Here is a 25,472-nt window from a genome sequence, read left to right as displayed (position 1 = left end):
CAACATTCTTAAAGAATTTTCAACCCTGAATTTCATATCCAGCCAAACTAAGTTTCATAAGTGAAGGAGAAATAAACCCTTTACAGAGAAGAAAATACTTAGAGATTTTGTCACCACCAGGCCTGCCCTACAAGAGATCCTGAAGGAAGCACTAAACATGGAAAGGAACAACAGGTACAAGCCATTGCAAAAACATGCCAAAATGTAAAGTTCATTGATGCTAGGAAGAAACTGCATCAACTAGCGAGCAAAATAACCAGCTAATATCATAATGACAGGATCAAGTTCACACCTAACAATATTAACCTTAAATGTAAATGGACTAAATGGTCCATTTAAAAGACACAGACAGGCAAGTAGGATAAAGAGTCAAGACCCATCAGTCTACTGTATTCAGGAGACCCATCTCACATGCAGAGACACACATAGGCTCAAAATAAAGGGATAGAGGAAGATCTACCAAGCAAATGGAAAACAAAAAAAGCAGGTGTTGCAATACTAGTCTCTGATAAAACAGACTTTAAACCATCAAAGATCAAAAGAGACAAAGAAGGCCATTACACAATGGTAAAGGGATCAATTCATCAGGAAGAGCTAACTATCCTAAATATATGTGCACCCAATACAGGAGCACCCAGATTCATAAAGCAAGTCCTTAGAGACTTACAAAGAGACTTAGATTGCCATACAATAATAATGGGAGACTTTAACACCCGACTGTCAACATTAGACAGATCAACGAGACAGAAAGTTAACAAACATATCCAGGAATTGAACTTAACCATGCACCAAGTGGACCTAATAGACATCTACAGAACTCTCCACCCCAAATCAACAGAATATACATTCTTCTCAGCACCACATCACACTTATTCCAAAATTGACCACATAATTGGAAGTAAAGCACTCCTCAGCAAATGTAAAAGAACAGAAATTATAACAAACTATCTCTCAGACCACAGTGCAATCAAACTAGAACTCAGGAATAAGAAACGCAATCAAAACTGCTCAACTACATGGAAACTAAACAACCTGCCCCTGAATGACTACTGGGTATATAACGAAATGAAGGCAAATATAAAGATGTTCTTTGAAACCAACAAGAACAAAGATACAACATACCAGAATATCTGGGACACATTTAAAGCAGTGTGTGGAGGAAAATTTATAGCACTAAATGCCCACAAGAGAAAGCAGGAAAGATCTAAAACTGACATTATAACATCACAATTAAAAGAACTAGAGAAGCAAGAGCAAACACATTCAAAAACTAGCAGAAGGCAAGAAGTAACTAAGATCAGAGCAGAGCTGAAGGAGATAGAGACACAAAAATCCCTCCAAAAAATCAATGAATCCAGAAGCTGGTTTTTTGAAAAGATCAACAAAATTGACAGACCACTAGCAAGACTAATAAAGAAGAAAAGAGAGAAGAATCAAATAGATACAATAAAAAATGATAAAGGGGATATCACCACCGACCCCACAGAAATACAAACTACCATCAGAGAATGCTATAAACACGTCTATGCAAATAAACTAGAAAACCTAGAAGAAATGGATAATTTCCTGGACACTTACACTCTCCCAAGACTAAACCAGGAAGAAGTTGAATCCCTGAATAGAACAATAGCAGGCTCTGAAAATGAGGCAATAATTAATAGCCTACCAACCAAAAAAAGTTCAGGACCAGACGGATTCACAGCCGAATTCTACCAGAGGTACAAGGAGGAGCTGGTACCATTCCTTCTGAAACTATTCCAATCAAGAGAAAAAGAGAGAATCCTCCCTAACTCATTTTATGAGGCCAACATCATCCTGATACCAAAACCTGACACAGGTACAACAAACAAAGAGGATTTTAGACCAATATCCCTGATGAACATCGACGCACATATCCTCAATAAAATACTGGCAAACTGAATCCAGCAGCACATCAAAAAGCTTATCCACCATGATCAAGTGGGCTTCATCCCTGGGATGCAAGGCTAGTTCAACATATGTAAATCAATAAATGTAATCCAGCCTATAAACAGAGCCAAAGACAAAAACCACATGATTATCTCAATAGATGCAGAAAAGGCTTTTGACAAAACTCAACAGCCCTTCATGCTAAAAACGCTCAATAAATTCGGTATTGATGGAACATATCTCAAAATAATAAGAGCTATTTATGATAAACCCACAGCCAATAGCATACTGAAGGGGCAAAAACTGGAAGCATTCCCTTTGAAAACTGGCACAAGACAGGGATGCCCTCTCTCACCACTCCTATTCAACATAGTGTTGGAAGTTCTGGCTAGGGCAATCAGCAAGAGAAAGAAATCAAGGGTATTCAGTTAGGAAAAGAAGAAGTCAAATTGTCCCTGTTTGCAGATGACATGATTGTATATTTAGAAAACCCCATCATCTCAGCCCAAAATCTCCTTAAGCTGATAAGCAACTTCAGCAAAGTCTCAGGATACAAAATTAATGTGCAAAAATCACAAGCATTCTTATACACCAGTAACAGACAAACGGAGAGCCAAATCATGAATGAACTCCCATTCACAATTGCTTCAAAGAGAACAAAATACCTAGGAAACCAACTTACAAGGGATGTGAAGGACCTCTTCAAGGAGAGCTACAAACCACTGCTCAGTGAAATAAAAGAGGACACAAACAAATGGAAGAACATACCATGTTCATGGATAGGAAGACTCAATATCGTGAAAATGGTCATACTGCCCAAGGTAATTTATAGATTCAATGCCATCCCCATTAAGTTACCAATGACTTTCTTCACAGAATTGGAAAAAACTGCTTTAAAGTTCATATGGAACCAAAAAAGACCCTGTATTGCCAAGACAATTCTAAGCCAAAAGAACAAAGCTGCAGGCATCACGCTATCTGACTTCAAACTATACTACAAGGCTACAGTAACCAAAATAGCATGGTACTGATACCAAAACAGAGATATACACCAGTGGAACAGAACAGAGCCCTCAGAAATAATACCACACATCTACAGTCATCTGATCTTTGACAAACCTGACAAAAACAAGAAATGGGGAAAGGATTCCCTATTTAATAAATGGTGCTGGGAAAATTGGCTAGCCATAAGTAGAAAGCTGACACTGGATCCTTTCCTTTCACCTTACACGAAAATTAATTCAAGATGGATTAGAGACTTAAATGTTAGACCTAAAAGTATAAAAACCCTAGAAGAAAACGTAGGTAATACCATTCAGGACATAGGCATGGGCAAGGACTTCATGTCTAAAACACCAAAAACAACAGCAACAAAAGCCAAAATTGACAAATGGGATCTAAATAATCTAAAGAGCTTCTGCACAGCAAAAGAAACTACCATCAGATTGAACAGGCAACCTAGAGAATGGGAGAAAATTTTTACAATCTACTCATCTGACAAAAGGCTAATATCCAGAACCTATAAAGAACTCAAACAAATTTACAAGAAAAAACAAACAACTCCATCAAAAAGTGGGCCAAGGATATGAACAGACACTTCTCAAAAGATAACATTCATACAGCCAACAGACACATGAAAAATGCTCATCATCACTCACCATCAGAGAAATGCAAATCAAAACCACAACGAGGTACCATCTCACACCAGTTAGAATGAAAATCATTTAAAAAATCAGGAAACAACAGGTGCTGGAGACGATGTGGAGAAATAGGAACACTTTTACACTGTTGGTGGGACTGTAAACTAGTTCAACCTTTGTGGAAAACAGTGTGGCATTTCCTCAAGTATCTAGAACTAGAAATACCATATGACTCATCCATCCCATTACTGGGGATATACCCAAAGGATTATAAGTCACGCTTCTATAAAGACACATGCACACATATGTTTATTGAGGCACTATTCACAATAGCAAAGACTTGCAATCAACCCAAATGTCCATCAGTGACAGACTGGATTAAGAAAATGTGGCACATATACACTATGGAATACTATGCAGCCAGATGAGTTTTTGTCCTTTGTAGGGACATGGATACTGCTGGAAACTATCATTCTCAGCAAACTATTACGAGAACAGAAACCAAACACTGCATATTCTCACTCATAGGTGGGAATTGAACAATGAGACCACTTAGACACAGGAAGGGGATCATCACACACCAGGTCCTATTGTGGGGAGGGGGGAGGAGTGAGGGATAGCATTAGGAGATATACCTAATGTAAATGACGAGTTAATGGGTGCAGCACACCAACATGGCACATGTATACATATGTAACAAACCTGCACGTTGTGCACATGTACCCTAGAATTTAAAGTACAATGAAAAAAAAAAAGACTCTTTCTCCTACTCCTTTGCTATATAAAGAGAGGTGAAATTAGACTAGACAAAACTGAACTAGGATGTTTTAAGCTGCAGACCCAAATACAGAAATGAAATGAAGGACTAAATGCAAGGAGAGTAAGTAAAAGTCTGTCTGTTGAGCTGAGGGGTTCTCAGGCTACCCTACTGCCCAAGGGATTGGAAGATTCTACTCTGAAGAAACTAAATATTTCCCAAGAAAGCACTATATCATACTTCATGTAAAGATTTTTCAATAAAATTTAAAATATCTGTAATGTATTTTTAAAATTAAGTAACTTATTAAGTTCTTTTAGTAGGTAACTGAGATGGTTTGCTAAGTATTCCTTTTCTAAAAACTGCCTCTTCCACTATCAACCTGATTTATATGGGAGTGCTTCTTTCAATACAGTGTAACCTTGTCCCCCGGTCCAACTTGATTTAGGGTTTGTGCCCAGTTCATGTTGAATCCCTTTCTAGGATATCTTAATTCAGTCCTAAGGAAAGCTTGAGGTCATTCTCTTCTCAGGGCCTTCAGAATAATGAGGTGTCAAATATGTAAATCATTGGCAAACGCATTTGCTACCATGTGGATAAATTCGTCTTGCAATGAAAGAGGATAAAGTTCAACAATGAAGAGGAATAGTAGCACGTGAGAACTTGGTATAAAATGTGTCATTCTACCAACGCTCCCTATAACCTAATTATTTCATTGGTAAAATAAAGGAATTGAATGCTGGTTTTCAATCCTGGCTTGGCTTTGCGGGGCACCTGGAGAGGTTTTTGTCTTTATTTGTTTTTTTGTAAAGCCTAGATCTCACTTTTCATACTTTTCCTTTTTCCAAGTACCAAATTCTATCATCCTGTGATTCAACTTGAAAAGCTATTTAATATATTAGGCTAACCTGAGGGATATTATGGAGATAAAGATTTAATAAAAATTGAATGAATTGAAATTATATCATAGAATCTATATGCATATATCTAATTTATCCATATTCCAAAAGACATTAGTCAACTAATTATTAGATTTGTTATTGTCACTATTTATCACAATGACAAGAAAGGAATAGGCGTATCTGAGGCAAGAGAAGAGTGTAAATAATAACAATGTAGAAACAAAAGTTTTGTAGTATTTAAGGAGAATCTTGCTGTACAAAGGCAAGAGCTTTTTAAAGGCAACAATATTAAATTCAGTCATCTACAAAGAATTCAAGAATTGTTTTCAAACGTCTATTTTATCTTAGAGAACAGCTAAAAAACAAAGATAAGTAGCTCTTCCAGCAGGGCCTTCCAGATCTCCAGCCTACTATAGATACCCTGAAAGTTCAACACACCCAGAGGTCACAGACTTCTTTCCTCCCTCCCAAGGAAAGAAACAGAAGAAACATGTCCATTTCTCATTTTCATCCAAGTCTTAACATCATCTAAAACTTTTATCTTCCAATAGCTTTTTAAATTATTTTTATAAATTGAGTCAATTAAACATTCAGAGCATCTACCCTAGACAAAACACAATGCCAGCTCTAAAAGAAAAGAAAAATAAATACAAATTCTGCCTTACTCTAAATTTAGGGGATAAAATATGTCCACACAAAAAAGTATGGACACCACAAATATGTAAGTGTGTATATACACACATTTATATAATATATACACAGACATATATATGTAGCTCACCTGATATACAAGTGTGTGTGTATATCATCTTTATGGCTCACCTAATACATACACACACACACAGACACGCACACACGTACACACACACACGAGGTGAGCTATAAAGGTAGTAAGATCATATATTAGAGCCATTATACACTGAAGAGCAAAAGTCCAAATTTGAAATCCAGGATACTCACTTTATAACAGGTTATTAAGTCTCCACTTGCCTATTTTCAAAATGTGAACAATGATATTCATTTCAAAAAGCAGTTGTAAAAATTAAACAGGTTTATATGCAATATGAATATCATTATATCTAGAATAGAGAAACCGCTAAAAAGATGAATTGTCTTAGTCAAGACTTTTGATGGCTAGTTTAAAAAAAAAAAGTTCAATTATTTTAAATATCTTTCTCAAGGAAATTTTTTAAGGAAAGTTTAATGGGGCATCAGGAAGCACAGAAACCAATAATAAGCCACTGGAACTCTAAGTAACTATTCTTACAATTGTTTCTCTTTTTCCTATTCTCTCTGGCCACGTAGCCACAGCACATGTCAACACACACTTTGGAACCTGCAGAAAACTCATAACTACCCATCAAGATCCAGTTTAAATATGATTTGTCCTGCAAAGTGCTCACAAATGCTACAGAGTAGAATTAATCACCCTCCTCTTTGTGGTCCCATGCATATGTGCATACTGGTACATACTCTGTGAAGGTCTATCCTCTTTGAGAGAGATAAGAGTGAGAGCCCCTTTTGAGAAATGTCTGTTCATATCCTTTGCCCACTTTTTGATGGGGTTGTTTGTTTTTTTCTTGTAAATTTGTTTGAGTTCTTTATAGGTTCTGGATATTAGCCCTTTGTCTGATGAGTAGATTGCAAAAATTTTCTCCCATTCTGTAGGTTGCCTGTTCACTCTGATGGTAGTTTCTTTTGCTGTGCAGAAGCTCTTTAGTTTAATTAGATCCCATTTGTCAATTTTGGCTTTTGTTGCCGTTGTTTTTGGTGTTTTAGACATGAAGTCCTTGCCCATGCCTATGTCCTGAATGGTATTACCTAAGTTTTCTTCTAGGGTTTTTATGGTATTAGGTCTACCAACATGGCACAAGTATACATATGTAACAAACCTGCACATTATGCACATGTACCCCAGAACTTAAAGTATAATTTAAAAAAAAAAAAAGAGTGAGAGCCCCAGAACCCATGACTACAGGGACTATCAGAGTTAGCTTGGTCTTCTGTACAAATGGTTTTCAAACTGCTGCCTCTTCTGTTTCTTAAAGTTCATAGTTTTCCTTTTTGTTTTCTAAAAATTGTGTGCAGATGTTCCAGTTTTCTATCACTATGTAACAAATAACTTCAAGACTTAGTAGCTCAAAACAATTGTTGTATTTCCAATCACAGTTTCTGTTGATCAGGAACTCAAGAAGATATTGGATAGGAGGTTCTAACCCAGGCGTCTCGTGTGGCTGCAGTCAAATGTTGGCTGGAGCTCGACCAGGTGACTGGCCAGGTATCTTTTTTCTAAACATTGTCCCAGAGCTTCTCCATGAGATCTCCACGTGGGATAGTTTGGGCTTCTTTATTGCATGGTCTTCCCAGGACAACTGAATTGCTTGTAAGGCAGGTTAGGGTTCTAGTGTTATTGCTACATAGCTAACTACCCCAAGTGGCTTAAAACAGCAAAAAATATTTATTTGCTTATGAATGCTTTCAAATTTCATGGTCTGAAATTTGAGCAGGACTAAGCATAGTGTCACCTAGTCATTCAACTAGAAATTGGAGAGTTCACTTTTAAGATGTCTTGCTCATATGGCTGACACATTAGTACAGTTTATTGGCTGAAAACTCAACTAAGACTGTGGAACCGGGATCCCAGAGTGAGCCTTTTAATACATTTTTAGGGCTTCCAAGAGTGAGTATCCCGTAAGAACAAGGGAATTTTGTGGCATTTTCAAATCTAGTCTCAGAAATCACATAGCATCACCAATGTCACATTCCATTGGTTATAAAAAATGTTGCTAAATATGCCAAAATTCAGGGGAAAGGAATTAGACACCACCTCTGGATGGAAGAGTGGCAAGGTTCTAAAAGAAATTGTGGAATGGGAAATTTTGTTGAGGACGTCTTTGGAAAGCACAATTTTCCACAGCATATTCTTAACAACTGGAAAATCTGAAATCTTTGGGGTAGGATGTATTGTAGAATTCAGAATTATTCAGCTATTAGATAGGTTACATGGTATATGTAATATGTGTTATGTAAACTCCCCAGTAGATCTGGGAAGTAATTGTAATCAAACACATTAATACTTTCCCAGTATGGTAGTCATTCTAAGTAAATAAACATTAAAAAGAGATGGGTGTCAGTTCAGATAACGTTTTGCAACCAAATGAATTGGACACATGTATATGAAGACAAAACATTTTAAGAATTTTTTGGGTTTTGGTTTCATAAATAAGTGATTATATAACAAAAGTTACAATGTTTAGGAAAGATTAATGTCTTGGTGTTTTCTCATGTACCTATATCTTTTTATTTTTAGGTCATAAATGTTTCAAGGAGTGTAGTACCAGTTTGCAATGTTTACATGTCAAGATGAACTAAAAGCAGAATATTAATTTAACATTTCAAGATTTAACATCTCAAGATAGCCAGGATTTTAGGGTGGGAATCCAAAATCACATTGGCAATGACAATGAAAAGTTTCTACTATCTAGAAATTAAAAAGAATATGAAGAAAAAACAATGGTGGTGCTAGAGAAAAGTAAGGCTCTTCCACTAACATTAATTCAACATAAATACGGTTTAGAGGAATCTCAAGAGAAATTTGTTGTTGACAGTGCTCAGAGATCATTGCTCCTGCATAAATTGCCTCTTTAAAATGTTTAACATTTTAACATGAAAAATTTAATAACAATTAAATTTTTTGATAAAATTTCAGGTTTTTCTCTATGGCACTCTTTCTATAATGCTGTTTAACCTCGTCTTTAACTAGACATTGACTTTAACACCCAAACTTTCAGCATCTGACCAAAATGTGTATTTTACTACCTCTTTAAACAGTTCAACATATAGAACTGTTATTCTTTCATTTAAAAAATATTTAACTACAAAAGCAAGATAAGAACAAATTAAATATTACCTGATCTTTTATCTTCAATAATGTTCATTTTTCCAAAGACTTGTGCTACAATACCCATTTTATAGTGTTATATATTTTTCAATCAACTTTTTTAAGGCAATTAAGAAGCTAAAAGAATCATTACATTTTAAAGCTTAGAGAAATTTTGCATACTTAATCTCACCTCATTTTATACATGGGACAACTAAAACACAGGGTGGCAAGTGGATTTGACCAAGCAAGTTTTTAATCAGTGGTGTGGAAATTTTCATCCCTTCAATTTTCCCCATAAACCCATGTTTAAAAAACCAAACTAATCCTTCCACTATGAATGATAGAAGAGGCTCTGTCCTTGACTTCCACTCATTTTCACAAACTAAGAAAAATTCTTTTTACAGTTTTTCCTCAGCAAAATATTTCTTAACCTCTTTTTGATCAAATGTCAGTAATATGCGTAGTTTTCCTAATAAATAGGTGATTTCTCAGGTAATACAATTCACTATGTTTAATTTAGCTGTTACTTTAAGAAATAAACTGCTGAATAAAATATTCACTGTTAAAAGTTTAAACTATAATAAAATAATACATAAAAGATTTTTATGTACTTTCTTGTCATACATGAGTCCATAAAGGTTTCCGTAACTCAGAACTGATCTACACATCAGTAAAATCTGAATAACAAACTAAATTACAACTAAATAACAACTAAATAACTACATAACAACATTTAGCATCAACAAAAAGCAGGATGAATGCTTTTTGGGTGGTGAACTACTTGACTTTCATTTTGATAAAATGTACCTGCATTCAAAATTTGTAATAATACAATTTTCAACATTTTTTCCAGAACTACATTTTTCTATAAAATATAAACTATAAGTCATGTATTCACCCGCCTAAACTTTATTTCCTCCTTTCCCCCAATACTTTACTTCTCAGAAAGAGAAAAAAAAACAGAGCTGATTTAACACTTTTAACATTAACCTCAGCTATGTCTGCAAGGATATAGAGTGATGTGATTTTGTTTCGAGGTTTTTCTTTTTCCTTTTGGAATGTGGAACGTTAATTTGTGCCTCCGTTTTGTCCAGACTTAAACACCCATTCTCTATTTTATATGTCTTGTAGGACCCACAGAGTCTGAGAATGTGACAGAAGAGCCCTTCCATGTCTGGGAATGCAACAAGGAACATATTATATCTATTTTTAAATCTTCAAAATTCCTGTAGTAGCTGAAAGCTGGAAATGCTACTTGGATTATCTCATTGTTGGACCTCACCTAACACCCAGTTATCCTTTCTCTCACATTGTGTACTTGGACGTTGCTCCTGCCGTTTATGTGCTTCCTGCAATATCGTCATAGACCACCATCACCTCCACATTCATTCTCCAACCACTGCTACCACAATACTCTGACTAAATGATAACCTGTGGCTGGAAAGAGTTAGGGTACTTTTCTAAAAGCCAAACTAAATTCCACTCAACAAAGTAATTGAATGGTATCTTTGTGAGTTTGAATTGTTAAATAAGGTCTAAAAGATAGCATAGGAATGAAGATTAGCAGAAGTCAATATGGCAGACAAACCAAGAGACTGGAGCTTCATACTTTGGAGAGACAATTTGAGTTTTTGTTCCACTAAGTGATGTTCATACATGAAAGACACCTGAAGATGTTGCAACCACGACACCTCCAGATGTATTTCCAATGGACTCTTCCTCTGAGATTCAGCTTAACTGAATATGTATTTACTGATTACCTTCCACATGAAAGGCTTTATGTTTATTGACTCTTCTGTAACAAGTACTGTGATAGGCAATAGGAAGATAGAGATGTCATACCTTCTCCTTCCTTAAATAAGTCACAATCTAATAGGGATGACAGACACTGGCAACACTAGGAAAAATGAGCTGTGCTAGAAATACAGGCAGAAAGAGCTGGGAACCCAGAAAAAGGACACCAATCCATCCTGAAGATAAAAGTGATACTTTCGGGAGAGATGTGCATGGTGGATGACAGTGGGTGAATGACAAAAGGGATTGGGACATAAGGTGATTTTAGGCAAGGGAAACAAAACAGGTAAAAGCACTGGACAAAGCATAGTAATTTAAGAAACCACAAACTGGTGTGCTGGGACCACATATGTAGGTGTGAGATGAGATAAGGCTAGGGAGATAATATCATGGAGTAATATTATGAAGTGTTCTGTACTATCGGTCTACAGAGTATGGATTTTATTTACCAACAATGAAGAGCCATTGAACCCTTGAACAATTTAACCAGGGGACACGAGAGATTTACATTTAAAAAAATTCTGGAAGCAACAGAATGAGGAGTGAGATTTCTGAAGTAAAGCAGCGGTTACGGAAATGAGAAGGAAGAATTTGAAAGCAATTGAGTTTAGTCATTTGAGAAACAAAAAAAGGTGTACAATGATCCTCATGTTGTATATTTATCTTAATACAGGGCATTTGCAAAAAGAAATGAGTTAGAAAGAGAAATGAATTTGGTTTTGTTGAGGTTGAGTTTGAGAAACCTGAGAGATATCCAGGAAAGAGCCCTCAAGGGCTCGTAGTCTGGGGAAGGTGGTTGCATGTGAACAAATAATAGAATGTGAGTGATATGGTTTGGCTGTGTTCCCACCTAAATCTCAACTTGAATTGTATCTCCCAGTATTTCCACATGTTGTGGGAGGGACACAGGGGGAGGTAATTGAATCATGGGGCCAGTCTTTCTCCAGTTAGTCTTGTGATAGTGAGTAAGTCTCATGAGATCTGATGGGTTTCCGCTTTTGCTTCTTCCTCATTTTCTCTTGCCCCTGCCATGTAAGAAGTGCCTTTCGCCTCCCACCATGATTCTGAGGCCTCCTCAGCCATGTGGAAGAGTGAGTCCAATTAAACCTCTTTTTTTTCCTAGTCTTGGGTATGTCTTTATCAGTAGCATGAAAACAGACTAATACAGTTAGTACATAGTAAAGGCATAGACACTGGTTGTTTAGAATATAGTTCACCTTTCCTAGGAGACAGAGTCTTGTAGAGGCAATGTCACAGAAAATCTCTCACAGGAGAGGTAATACATAAGAAAAGTCTTGAAGATCCTTAAATGTGGAAAGGAAAAAGGAAAAAAGTACTAAAGTACAGGATCATAAAGTTCCATGTAGTGGGGCTCTGGATAGTTCAATAGTACTAGATCACAGAACAGACCAAAAAGAAGGAATGACTGAAGATTATATGAAGCTCAGTTTTTACGTGTGTTTGCTTATTTGTGGTTTTAAAACCCATAATTTTGGTTTTAAAAATGAATTTGATTAAGCGAAGATTTCTCAACATCAGCATTTTTTACCTTTGGGGCCAAATAATTCTTCTTGTGAGGACATGGGGCTGTCCTGTGTGCTAGAGGATATTCCTCAACATCCCTGGCCTTTACTCATTAGACACAAGTAACACACCTCCTCCTATTTGTGACAACAAGAAATGTCTCCAGACATTGACAAATATTCCCCCTGGGGAAGGTAAAACAACTCAGTTGAGAACTACTGGGTTAAGTTACCCAAATTATTGGTTTCCCAAGTCATATAAAGAAAATGATAATTAAAAGGACCAGGTATCTCTTCCATTTTCTAGTCATCTCATATTTTTGCCCACTTATCAAAATTATGTTAATATTTGAATCAGGGATCACTGGAACCATAATTTTCTTATCTCTGAACAAAACTTACCTTATATTTTGTCTCTCCCATAATTATCACTACATAATTAAACTTTTCTCTATTTATGCCTTTTTTCTCCTTTTTATTTCTATCATTTTATTTCTGTTACTTTTCCTTTTTCTTCCTATGGCAAAGTTTACTTAACATTACCACAGTACCTTATAGTGTTCAGAGTTCTTTCACAAAGAGTTAGTCATGGTCAGTTGTTGTGAAGGAAGGAAATTTGGAAGTTTATTATTCACTAAACCTGGAAATGAGAAAAAAATAAAGAAGGTAATGTCATAGTAGCTAAAGAAATACCCTATACTGGGAAACTGAAAGGAGGAAGGAGGGGAGCCTTATTAATAGACACACTCCTTTTTTCTCTCTCTTTCTTTTGAGAAGCTTGTTAAGCCAGCAGAAATAGAATGATTCATTTTTATACATACTTGATATTCTGTAGATGTCTGTAATTATGTTAGCAGTGAAAATATAATGGAATGCATTGGAACACTGCTAAGGCCTCCCAGGCTCAATATGCTACAAATCATTTAACAAAACATAAATGCAGAGCAGTAATACAGCCAGGTCACCAGGTAAATAGGTTTCATCCCTATTGTCTCAAATTTTTTGACACATTTCAACCTAAGAACATTAGTATCCTTTCATCTAAAAATTGTTAGAAATGTTTTATTTCAAGAAGAGACAAAGACCTTTTTGCCTTTCAAATACCTTATTTAGACATTGAGTAGTTAATGTTTTATTTAGAATGATTAATCATTCTGCAAGATTTATAAAATACTTATGAGAGGAAAAAAAGACCTTTAAGTTGGAAAATTCCTCTCAAAGGAATTCTAAATGTCTCAAAGAAAATACTGGGCCATCTCGGGGGCGGAGCAAGATGGCCGAATAGGAACAGCTCCAGTCTCCAACTCCCAGCGCGAGCCACACAGAAGACCGGTGATTTCTGCATTTTCAACTGAGGTACTGGGTTCATCTCACTGGGGAGTGCCGGACGATCGGTGCTGGTCAGCTGCTGCAGCCCGACCAGCGAGAGCTGAAGCAGGGCGAGGCATTGCCTCACCTGGGAAGCGCAAGGGGAAGGGAATCCCTTTTCCTAGCCAGGGGAACTGAGACACACAACACCTGGAAAAGCGGGTAACTCCCACCCCAATACAGCGCTTTAAGCAAACAGGCACACCAGGAGATCATATCCCACACCTGGCCGGGAGGGTACCACGCCCACAGAGTCTCCCTCATTGCTAGCACAGCAGTCTGTGATCTACCGGCAAGGCAGCAGCGAGGCTCCGGGAGGGGCGCCCGCCATTGCTGAGGCTTAAGTAGGTAAACAAAGCCACAGGGAAGCTCGAACTGGGTGGAGCTCACAGCAGCTCAAGGAAACCTGCCTGTCTCGGTAGACTCCACCTCTGGGGACAGGGCACAGTAAACAATAACAAACACAGCAGAAGCCTCTGCAGACGCAAACGACTCTGTCTGACAGCTTTGAAGAGAGCAGTGGATCTCCCAACACGGAGGTTGAGATCTGAGAAGGGACAGACTCCCTGCTCAAGTGGGTCCCTGACCCCTGAGTAGCCTAACTGGGAGACATCCCCCACTAGGGGCAGTCTGACACCCCACACCTCACAGGGTGGAGTACACCCCTGAGAGGAAGCTTCCAAAGCAAGAATCAGACAGGTACACTCGCTGTTCAGAAATATTCTATCTTCTGCAGCCTCTGCTGCTGATACCCAGGCAAACAGGGTCTGGAGTGGACCTCAAGCAATCTCCAACAGACCTACAGCTGAGGGTCCTGACTGTTAGAAGGAAAACTATCAAACAGGAAGGACACCTATACCAAAACCCCATCAGTACGTCACCATCATCAAAGACCAGAGGCAGATAAAACCACAAAGATGGGGAAAAAGCAGGGCAGAAAAGCTGGAAATTCAAAAAATAAGAGTGCATCTCCCCCGGCAGAGGAGCGCAGCTCATCGCCAGCAACGGATCAAAGCTGGATGGAGAATGACTTTGACGAGATGAGAGAAGAAGGCTTCAGTCCATCAAATTTCTCAGAGCTAAAGGAGGAATTACGTACCCAGCGCAAAGAAACTAAAAATCTTGAAAAAAAAGTGGAAGAATTGATGGCTAGAGTAATTAATGCAGAGAAGGTCCTAAACGAAATGAAAGAGATGAAAACCATGACACGAGAAATACGTGACAAATGCACAAGCTTCAGTAACCGACTCGATCAACTGGAAGAAAGAGTATCTGCGATTGAGGATCAAATGAATGAAATGAAGCGAGAAGAGAAACCAAAAGAAAAAAGAAGAAAAAGAAATGAACAAAGCCTTCAAGAAGTATGGGACTATGTAAAAAGACCAAATCTACGTCTGATTGGGGTGCCTGAAAGTGAGGGGGAAAATGGAACCAAGTTGGAAAACACTCTTCAGGATATCATCCAGGAGAACTTCCCCAACCTAGTAGGGCAGGCCAACATTCAAATCCAGAAAATACAGAGAACGCCACAAAGATATTCCTCGAGAAGAGCAACTCCAAGACACATAATTGCCAGATTCACCAAAGTTGAAATGAAGGAAAAAATCTTAAGGGCAGCCAGAGAGAAAGGTCGGGTTACCCACAAAGGGAAGCCCATCAGACTAACAGCAGATCTCTCGGCAGAAACTCTCCAAGCCAGAAGAGAGTGGGGGCCAATATTCAACATTCTTAAAGAAAAGAATTTTAAACCCAGAATTTCATATCCAGCCAAACTAAGTTTCATAAGTGAAGGAGAAATAAAATCCTTTACAGATAAGCAAATGCTTAGAGATTTTGTCAACACTAGGCCTGCCTTACAAGAGACCCTCAAGGAAGCACTAAACATGGAAAGGAACAACCGGTACCAGCCATTGCAAAAACATGGCAAAGTGTAAAGACCATTGAGGCTAGGAAGAAACTGCATCAACTAACGAGCAAAATAACCACTTAATATCATAATGGCAGGATCAAGTTCACACATAACAATCTTAACCTTAAATGTAAATGGACTAAATGATCCAATTAAAAGACACAGACTGGCAAACTGGATAAAGAGTCAAGACCCATCAGTCTGCTGTATTCAGGAGACCCATCTCACACGCAGAGACATACATAGGCTGAAAATAAAGGGATGGAGGAAGATTTACCAAGCAAATGGAGAACAAAAAAAAGCAGGGGTTGCAATACTAGTCTCTGATAAAACAGACTTTAAACCATCAAAGATCAAAAGAGACAAAGAAGGCCATTACATAATGGTAAAGGGATCAATTCAACAGGAAGAGCTAACTATCCTAAATATATATGCACCCAATACAGGAGCACCCAGATTCATCAAGCAAGTCCTTAGAGACTTACAAAGAGACTTAGACTCCCATACAATAATAATGGGAGACTTCAACACTCCACTGTCAACATTAGACAGATCAACGAGACAGAAAGTTAACAAGGATATCCAGGAATTGAACTCATCTCTGCAGCAAGCAGACCTAATAGACATCTGTAGAACTCTCCACCCCAAATCAACAGAATATACATTCTTCTCAGCACCACATCGTACTTACTCCAAAATCGATCATGTAATTGGAAGTAAAGCACTCCTCAGCAAATGTACAAGAACAGAAATTATAACAAACTGTCTCTCAGACCACAGTGCAATCAAACTAGAACTCAGGACTAAGAAACTCAATCAAAACCGCTCAACTACATGGAAACTGAACAACCTGCTCCTGAATGACTACTGGGTACATAACGAAATGAAGGCAGAAATAAAGATGTTCTTTGAAACCAATGAGAACAAAGATACAACATACCAGAATCTCTGGGACACATTTAAAGCAGTGTGTAGAGGGAAATTTATAGCACTAAATGCCCACAAGAGAAAGCAGGAAAGATTTAAAATTGACACTCTAACATCGCAATTAAAAGAACTAGAGAAGCAAGAGCAATCACATTCGAAAGCTAGCAGAAGGCAAGAAATAACTAAGATCAGAGCAGAACTGAAGGAGATAGAGACACAAAAAACCCTCCAAAAAATCAATGAATCCAGGAGTTGGTTTTTTGAAAAGATCAACAAAATTGACAGACCGCTAGCAAGACTAATAAAGAAGAAAAGAGAGAAGAATCAAATCGATGCAATTAAAAATGATAAAGGGGATATCACCACCGACCCCACAGAAATACAAACTACCATCAGAGAATACTATAAACACCTCTACACAAATAAACTGGAAAATCTAGAAGAAATGGATAATTTCCTGGACACTTACACTCTTCCAAGACTAAACCAGGAAGAAGTTGAATCCCTGAATAGACCAATAGCAGGCTCTGAAATTGAGGCAATAATTAATAGCCTACCAACCAAAAAAAGTCCAGGACCAGATGGATTCACAGCTGAATTCTACCAGAGGTACAAGGAGGAGTTGGTACCATTCCTTCTGAAACTATTCCAATCAATAGAAAAAGAGAGAATCCTCCCTAACTCATTTTATGAGGCCAACATCATCCTGATACCAAAGCCTGGCAGAGACACAACAAAAAAAGAGAATTTTAGACCAATATCCCTGATGAACATCGATGCAAAAATCCTCAATAAAATACTGGCAAACCGGATTCAGCAACACATCAAAAAGCTTATCCACCATGATCAAGTGGGCTTCATCCCTGGGATGCAAGGCTGGTTCAACATTCGCAAATCAATAAACATAATCCAGCATATAAACAGAACCAAAGACAAGAACCACATGATTATCTCAATAGATGCAGAAAAGGCTTTTGACAAAGTTCAACAGCCCTTCATGCTAAAAACGCTCAATAAATTCGGTATTGATGGAACATACCTCAAAATAATAAGAGCTATTTATGACAAACCCACAGCCAATATCATACTGAATGGGCAAAAACTGGAAACATTCCCTTTGAAAACTGGCACAAGACAGAGATGCCCTCTCTCACCACTCCTATTCAACATAGTGTTGGAATTTCTGGCTAGGGCAATTAGGCAAGAGAAAGAAATCAAGGGTATTCAGTTAGGAAAAGAAGAAGTCAAATTGTCCCTGTTTGCAGATGACATGATTGTATATTTAGAAAACCCCATTGTCTCAACCCAAAATCTCCTTAAGCTGATAAGCAACTTCAGCAAAGTCTCAGGATACAAAATTAATGTGCAAAAATCACAAGCATTCTTATACACCAGTAACAGACAAACAGAGAGCCAAATCAGGAATGAACTTCCATTCACAATTGCTTCAAAGAGAATAAAATACCTAGGAATCCAACTTACAAGGGATGTAAAGGACCTCTTCAAGGAGAACTACAAACCACTGCTCAGTGAAATAAAAGAGGACACAAACAAATGGAAGAACATTCCATGCTCATGGATAGGAAGAATCAATATCGTGAAAATGGCTATACTGCCCAAGGTCATTTATAGATTCAATGCCATCCCCATCAAGCTACCAATGAGTTTCTTCACAGAATTGGAAAAAACTGCTTTAAAGTTCATATGGAACCGAAAAAGAGCCCGCATCTCCAAGACAATCCTAAGTCAAAAGAACAAAGCTGGAGGCATCACGCTACCTGACTTCAAACTATACTACAAGGCTACAGTGACCAAAACAGCATGGTACTGGTACCAAAACAGAGATATAGACCAATGGAACAGAACAGAGTCCTAAAAATAATACCACACATCTACAGCCATCTGATCTTTGACAAACCTGAGAGAAACAAGAAATGGGGAAAGGATTCCCTGTTTAATAAATGGTGCTGGGAAAATTGGCTAGCCATAAGTAGAAAGCTGAAACTGGATCCTTTCCTTACTCCTTATACGAAAATTAATTCAAGATGGATTAGAGACTTAAATGTTAGACCTAATACCATAAAAATCCTAGAGGAAAACCTAGGTAGTACCATTCAGGACATAGGCATGGGCAAAGACTTCATGTCTAAAACACCAAAAGCAACAGCAGCAAAAGCCAAAATTGACAAATGGGATCTAATTAAACTAAAGAGCTTCTGCACAGCCAAAGAAACTACCATCAGATTGAACAGGCAACCTACAGAATGGGAGAAAATTTTTGCAATCTACACATCTGACAAAGGGCTACTATCCAGAACCCACAAAGAACTCAAACAAATTTACAAGAAAAGAACAAACAACCCCATCAAAAAGTGGGCAAAGGATATGAACAGACATTTCTCAAAAGAAGACATTCATACAGCCAACAGACACATGAAAAAATGCTCATCATCACTGGCCATCAGAGAAATGCAAATCAAAACCACAATGAGATACCATCTCACACCAGTTAGAATGGCGATCATTAAAAAGTCAGGAAACAACAGGTGCTGGAGAGGATGTGGAGAAATAGGAATGCTTTTACACTGTTGGTGGGATTGTAAACTAGTTCAACCATTATGGAACAGTATGGCGATTCCTCAAGGATCTAGAACTAGATGTACCATATGACCCAGCCATCCCATTACTGGGTATATACCCAAAGGATTATAAATTATGCTGCTACAAAGACACATGCACACGTATGTTTATTGCGGCACTATTCACAATAGCAAAGACTTGGAATCAACCCAAATGTCCACCAGTGACAGATTGGATTAAGAAAATGTGGCACATAGACACCATGGAATACTATGCAGCCATCAAAAAGGATGAGTTTGTGTCCTTTGTAGGGACATGGATGCAGCTGGAAACCATCATTCTTAGCAAACTATCACAAGAACAGAAAACCAAACACCGCATGTTCTCACTCATAGGTGGGAACTGAACAATGAGATCACTTGGACTCAGGAAGGGGAACATCACACACCGGGGCCTATCATGGGGAGGGGGGAGGGGGGACGGATTGCATTGGGAGTTATACCTGATGTAAATGACGAGTTGATGGGTGCAGCACACCAACATGGCACAAGTATACATATGTAACAAACCTGCACTTTATGCACATGTACCCTACAACTTAAAGTATAATAATAATAAATAAATTTTAAAAAAATGAAAATACTGGGCCAATTTATTTTTTTTAATTCTCTCTGCATCATAGTGTATAACTCACATCTGAGTTGCCACAGAGAGGCCATGACTGTTTACGGATCATCATTATCAGAGACAGAAAAATATAACTGTAGTGAAGTGGGGCCCAGGGTAAATGAAATCTCAAGCAGATCTCCCTGAAGGAAACCCTTGAATCTGGCCTCCCATCCAAGCCAAAGAAATGGAGCCAGACCATGAAAGCATTTTTGTGTGGATGCATAGCTCCCTCCTGCAGAGGACTGCCTGTAAGAACAGTGACTTCGTAGTTAGTGCTTTCCCATCATTTTTGTCCCCTTCTAGTCTGTTTCTGGAACAATTTTACAAGGTTAGACAAGATAAATGTTTTTCTGTTAACCTCCTTGTGAGCTGTAAAAAGTGTATTACAACCCTTTCACTGAAATCAAGGATTTACGGCTTCCTACTAGTAGTTTAGGTTTATGTTCTGAGCCTCAAGGCAAGATTTTAGAAACAGCTTCACTGCCCCCACAGCCTGTTCTTTCTACATATCCTCCTACTGGCCTTACTGAAAATCCAGTCCTGCCTAACAGAAAGTACTTCCAATTCTAGTGCCTGGGGAAAACATGGCCAGACTGGGAGGGTGCGGGAGACCTCTGTGGGAAGACCTAGATGAGTTAGAAGCAGGCAGGAAAGAAGAGGGATTGGGGGAGAATGTGAAAGAATTCAAAAGCATTGTGTCAAACAGCTAAGCATCCTGTCCAGTTGTTCTAAAGGTCCTTCTTTCTTCCTCCAGACATCCAAGAAGAAATATTGCATTAATTTGTTGCCTTTTCATTTGAGCAAAAGCTCTAGAGCTCAGCTGCCACAGACAATAAGATAAATCAATGTCAAGAATTCTGCCAGCAAAAAGGCACTGGTATAGAGGTGTTAGGAATGAGAATAAAGCATAACAGCCATGCTGCCTATGGAGAATCCACCACCTTTGATGGGTCCCCAAAATTGAATAGGCAGCTCTATTACTCTTATATCTATGGTTTGCATAATGGTATGATCCTGATAATCCCTCTGTCTGTTAAGTACAAGCTAAACAAGGTTTTTCTCTCAGTAAATATGTTTCCTGGTAAGAAACGAAACAAAATCTTCTCAACGATCTTTCCATAATGTATCAAGAATCCAAAGAAAACTCTTCATTGACTCAGCACCCAATCCAATCAGAGTAAAGGAATGGGCATCATCATTTCTTCTCCTTATGCGGAGAATCTCAGAACATTTTAAAGAATATCGGTATTTCCTGGGAAAATGAAGTGTTAACAGAAAGTGCTTAACAAATTTGTGATGGAATTTTATTTGCATTTATGGCTTATGATAGATTTTCTTTTTAATCTGGTGTTTATCATTTCTCCTAGAAGTATAATTTTATCCTATTTGTCAAACACCAGATGTTTAAAAACAAGTTATTTCTACCAATAATATGTTTTTAAAAATTGTATCTCATTGCAGTTCTAAATTGCTTTTTTGCAGTATTAGCAGTGAGATTGTGATTTTTAAAATATGTTTAAGAGCCATTTCTATTTCTTTTCCTCTCTGGTCATATTCCTTATGCATTTCATTGTTTGGGTTTTTCTTTTTCCTTTTGTCTTGAATTGGAAGAAGTGATTATATCATATAGCAAGAAAGTTAACTATTTGTCTGTCTTATAAGTCTGAAAGATTTTTGTTCTCCTATTTATTTGTTTTGATTTTTTATGGTACATTTGCCATACACAATTTGTTTATAGTGATATGCAATTGAATTGCATATATTCTAATTGATAAACTGGATTTATCAATCCTTTATTTTATAGTTTCCAGCTATTACACCATGCTCATAAATACTTTCCCATATTCCAGTCATTTATTTTAGTATTTTATAATTTTTCAAAAATTTAAATCTTGTATATATTTGCAATCTATTTTGGAGTGAGCAGCAACTTTTGAGGATATCCTAATTTATATTTTTCTACATAACTACTCATTATGGCAAATCCTTCTTTTCTTCACCAATATGAAAAGTCACTTTCACCGTTTACAACAATTGCTGTGTGGTTATTCAGTTAGGTTTCATGTTTTATGCTCCAATATTCTGCTCATGTGTTTGACAAACTTTTCTGAATACTTACTATGTTCCAGGCACTGTTCTTCTGTTTAAGGTACTAGAGATACAGCAATATAAAAATATTTTTTGAAAAAAATAATAATAATAGTAATTAAGAAGAATAAGGAGGAGGAAGGGAAAGAGAAAAGGTAAAAGAAACAAGCCCTCTTGCTCTGCTGGGTTTAACATTCTAGTGGATAGAGATGATAAAATAAATAAGTAAAAATACATTAGATGGTGATAATTGCTACGAATGCAGAAAGCAGGGAGAGGGTGTTGGAGGTGTGGACATTTTAATGTGTTGGTTGGCAAAGATTTCATTGACAAAGGAGCAGACACTTGAAAGAGGTGAGAGAGTAAGTTACTGGATCTCTTGAAGAAGAAAATGAGCAGGAAGTGATTGTATGTTTAAGGGGTTGTAAGGAAAATAATGCAGCTGGAGTACACTGAGCAAAGGAATGCAAAAAGGAAGGACTTGAGAGGGACAGAAGAATTTAGAAGGTGCTGGTCATGCAGTAAAATGTGATATTTTTGGAGAGTTTTGAGCAAACAAGTTATATGTTTTATGCATTGAAAGCATTAATATGATAAGCATGTTAAGAATAATTACACAGGATTAAATTGCAGAAATTGGGCAACCAGCTAGAAGATTAACAATAATAGTAGCTTAGATCTTGGTAGGGATGAAGGTAGTAAGAAGTGGCAATAAAATTATGGATATATTTTGAAGGTAAAACCAATAGGATTGGTATTCCAGTGAATGCTGGGTGCAATAAAAAGATAATTGTGAAAGATACACAATTTTTGATCAAATAATTTAACAAATGGAATTGTTATTAAGTAGAATGGGAATACTATGGAAGAAGCAGGTTTAAAGAAATATCAGAATTGCTAAAAAATCCTTGTATATCTCACATCTGCACCACACATGGGCAAATTAAAATGTTACAAGCTACAGCTAATTAGGACCGTTCACAAACATTCCAGTCTTCTTTCCAGGCATCTGGTAGTATTAGTCTTCCCTAATCAATTTGAAGTTACGCATGGCCAAGTGAGTAGCTATAGCCAATGAAAGTTAGTTACATGGAACATCCATCAACTGAAGCCTCCATCAACCTGAATCTCTGAACAACTATGTGAACAAAGCTCTTCTTTTGTCCTGTGTTAGACATGTAACCATAACAAGAAATAATTTTTTGAGTTAATCCATTTGAATTGTAATAAATTCTGTTGGATTAAACCACTTAAATTTTAGAGATGTTTGTTAGTACAACATATTCTTGTAAGCTCTACCTGCAATATACAGAATAATGAACACATTCTGATTGGTATAGAAATCGGAACCCAATGTGAGATGTAGTCATAATGCATAATATAAAGCTATTAATACATAGAATTGCTTAGCAATCAAGTGGTAAGTAGCAAGGAAGCTAGAAGGATTATAATCAATAGTCCTTTTGGTGAAACTGCTTCCTATAGTGGCTTGGAAGGAAGACGAAGTATCTAAAAGGCCTGCAGCTTTCATAAAAGAGATCAGAAAATAATGTTAGCTTTGTGTGCTGTGCTGATTGCTGTTGGCTTCATTTGATAAGGTATTATGAGGAAGAGATGAGTTCAGAAAAGAATTGGTTAACTTCAGCCACTTTCTTTTATAGAAATAAAAATTGAATAGCAAAAATACACATATACATACAAAGCTGCAAGAGGCTACTATTTTTCCTTTTTCAACTTGTCAAGAAAAGCTTGAGAACGTCTTAAAATGACAAGGCCAATTATAACTCAATGAGGATAAAATAAAGAGTATAGCTTTCAAACCCATTCTTACAAGCTCTAGCTAGATTAAGAAGGCAAGATGAGCAAGTGCAACTAAAGGCCTAATGCTTACTTATTCCTTTCCATTGAAAAAATGGTTTAGAAGAAAGGAAAAAAAAAAAATAACCTGGTAGGTTCCTAATTAACAGAGGGTGGAGACAGAGGGGAAATACAATAAATCTAATTAGTATGTCTAAAACCAAACTATGTGTGGTTGTTGGCATACAACATTGAATGTAATCTAATACATATGATGCTATGTGTTAATACAGTTACACTACCAAAGGAACCACATACCTAAACTGAAAAAGGTCAGCGTCTTAAAATAATTTTAGGTCTCCAACCTTCCACAATTAGGAAGCAGACTGATAAAACTGCTCAGCACTCAATGGCAGACAACTTTTCCAGTGTCTACTTTAGATTACATCAAAGGGTAACGGAAAAGGAAGAATATTCTAAGCAACAGAGCCAGGAACCACGGGGAGTAGTGAACGGGAAGCCCTCCCAAATGGCAGAATTGGGGTCTCATTAAATAACATTTTTCACTGTCAGTGTAGGCCTGACTGGATTTCAGAATTGCTATGCAGTGCTTTGTGTCTCATACTCTTTCCTCTTACTTAATGAGGATGTTGTTGTTGTTGTTATCCTATCCCTCTCCCACCATTGTATAATGGGTGTATAAGAGATAGACAATTTTCAATTGCACTTACAGGTCTGCAGACTAAGAGGAGCCATGCCCAGATGTGATAAAAAGATTGTGGAGCACCATTCAGAAATCCTGGACTCGACAATGAATGCAGTCACTGGATGGAACTTTTGGGTAAGGGGAACCAAACATTTGGGAACCAGAAAGGTCAGCCTTTGGCAGTCATTAGGGCTATTCACAAGTGTTCCCATTCTCCTTCCTAACACATGAAAGTGTTACACTTCACTCTTTTTGAGGGTAGGCTTAGAAATATTGCACATATTGACCAATAAAGAGTGACTTATATCACTTCCAGGTAGAAGCTTTAGGAAAGTGAGATTCCTCATGTTCTCTTTTCCTCTTTCTGTAATTATGCAGGTATATGACAAAATGGATCCTCCATTGTTTTGGGTTCTTGACTGACTATAATGAGCAGAGCTGTCCAACTAATCCGTGTTGGACTTATAAAATAAGCAAGAAATAAACACTGTGTTAAGTCACTGAGATGTTGTAATTGCAACTGCAACACAACCTATCCTATCGTGACTAAAGCAATGTTATTTTTGAGTGGAGTTTCTTTCAGAAGCCCAGAATTGACTGCTAGGGCCAAATACTGGACATAAAGTGACAACAACTACCAGGTGCATATCCTGAAGCAAATCACAAATAACTAGAGCAACACACAGTCTTAAGACATGAGCAGACTTGCCACCCAGGAAGGCTGGCTGCTGACTGAGGCAACACTAGATAATTCTGTAAACAGTTGGAAGAGCTGAAGCTGCAACCAGATCTCTCATGCCAAAAACTGTGGAATAGGAGGCCCCCATAGGGCCCTCTGAAAATACACACCTGCCTCTACTCAGAGCCAGCACAGCAAAGCTAACAGCAAGTCAGTGTTAGTCAAAGAAAGAGTGATGATTGACAGTAGTAGCCAGTGACAATGGTGATATATTCTCCATCTTCTGCTCCCTGTTCCATTCACAGGAAGCGCTATATAGCATAAGAAGAGAGAAAAGAGAGA

At 37.5% G+C, this 25,472-nt stretch overlaps 1 long non-coding RNA gene across 4 annotated transcripts in view; it reads right to left on the bottom strand.

Annotated features, from left to right (window-relative positions):
* LOC105479443 (uncharacterized) overlaps positions 1 to 25,472 on the bottom strand; it is a 311,459-nt gene that overhangs the window by 258,297 nt on the left and 27,690 nt on the right. For all 4 annotated transcript variants that reach the window (XR_011623107.1, XR_011623106.1, XR_011623109.1 and 1 more), the window contains one exon: positions 12,959 to 13,047. This is a non-coding gene — a long non-coding RNA (uncharacterized lncRNA). The remainder of the gene's footprint in view (positions 1 to 12,958; positions 13,048 to 25,472) is intronic.

This window comes from Macaca nemestrina, chromosome 5, assembly GCF_043159975.1.
Source record: "Macaca nemestrina isolate mMacNem1 chromosome 5, mMacNem.hap1, whole genome shotgun sequence".
NCBI classification, from domain to species: Eukaryota; Metazoa; Chordata; class Mammalia; order Primates; family Cercopithecidae; genus Macaca; species Macaca nemestrina.
This window is presented reverse-complemented; position numbering and strand designations above follow the sequence as displayed.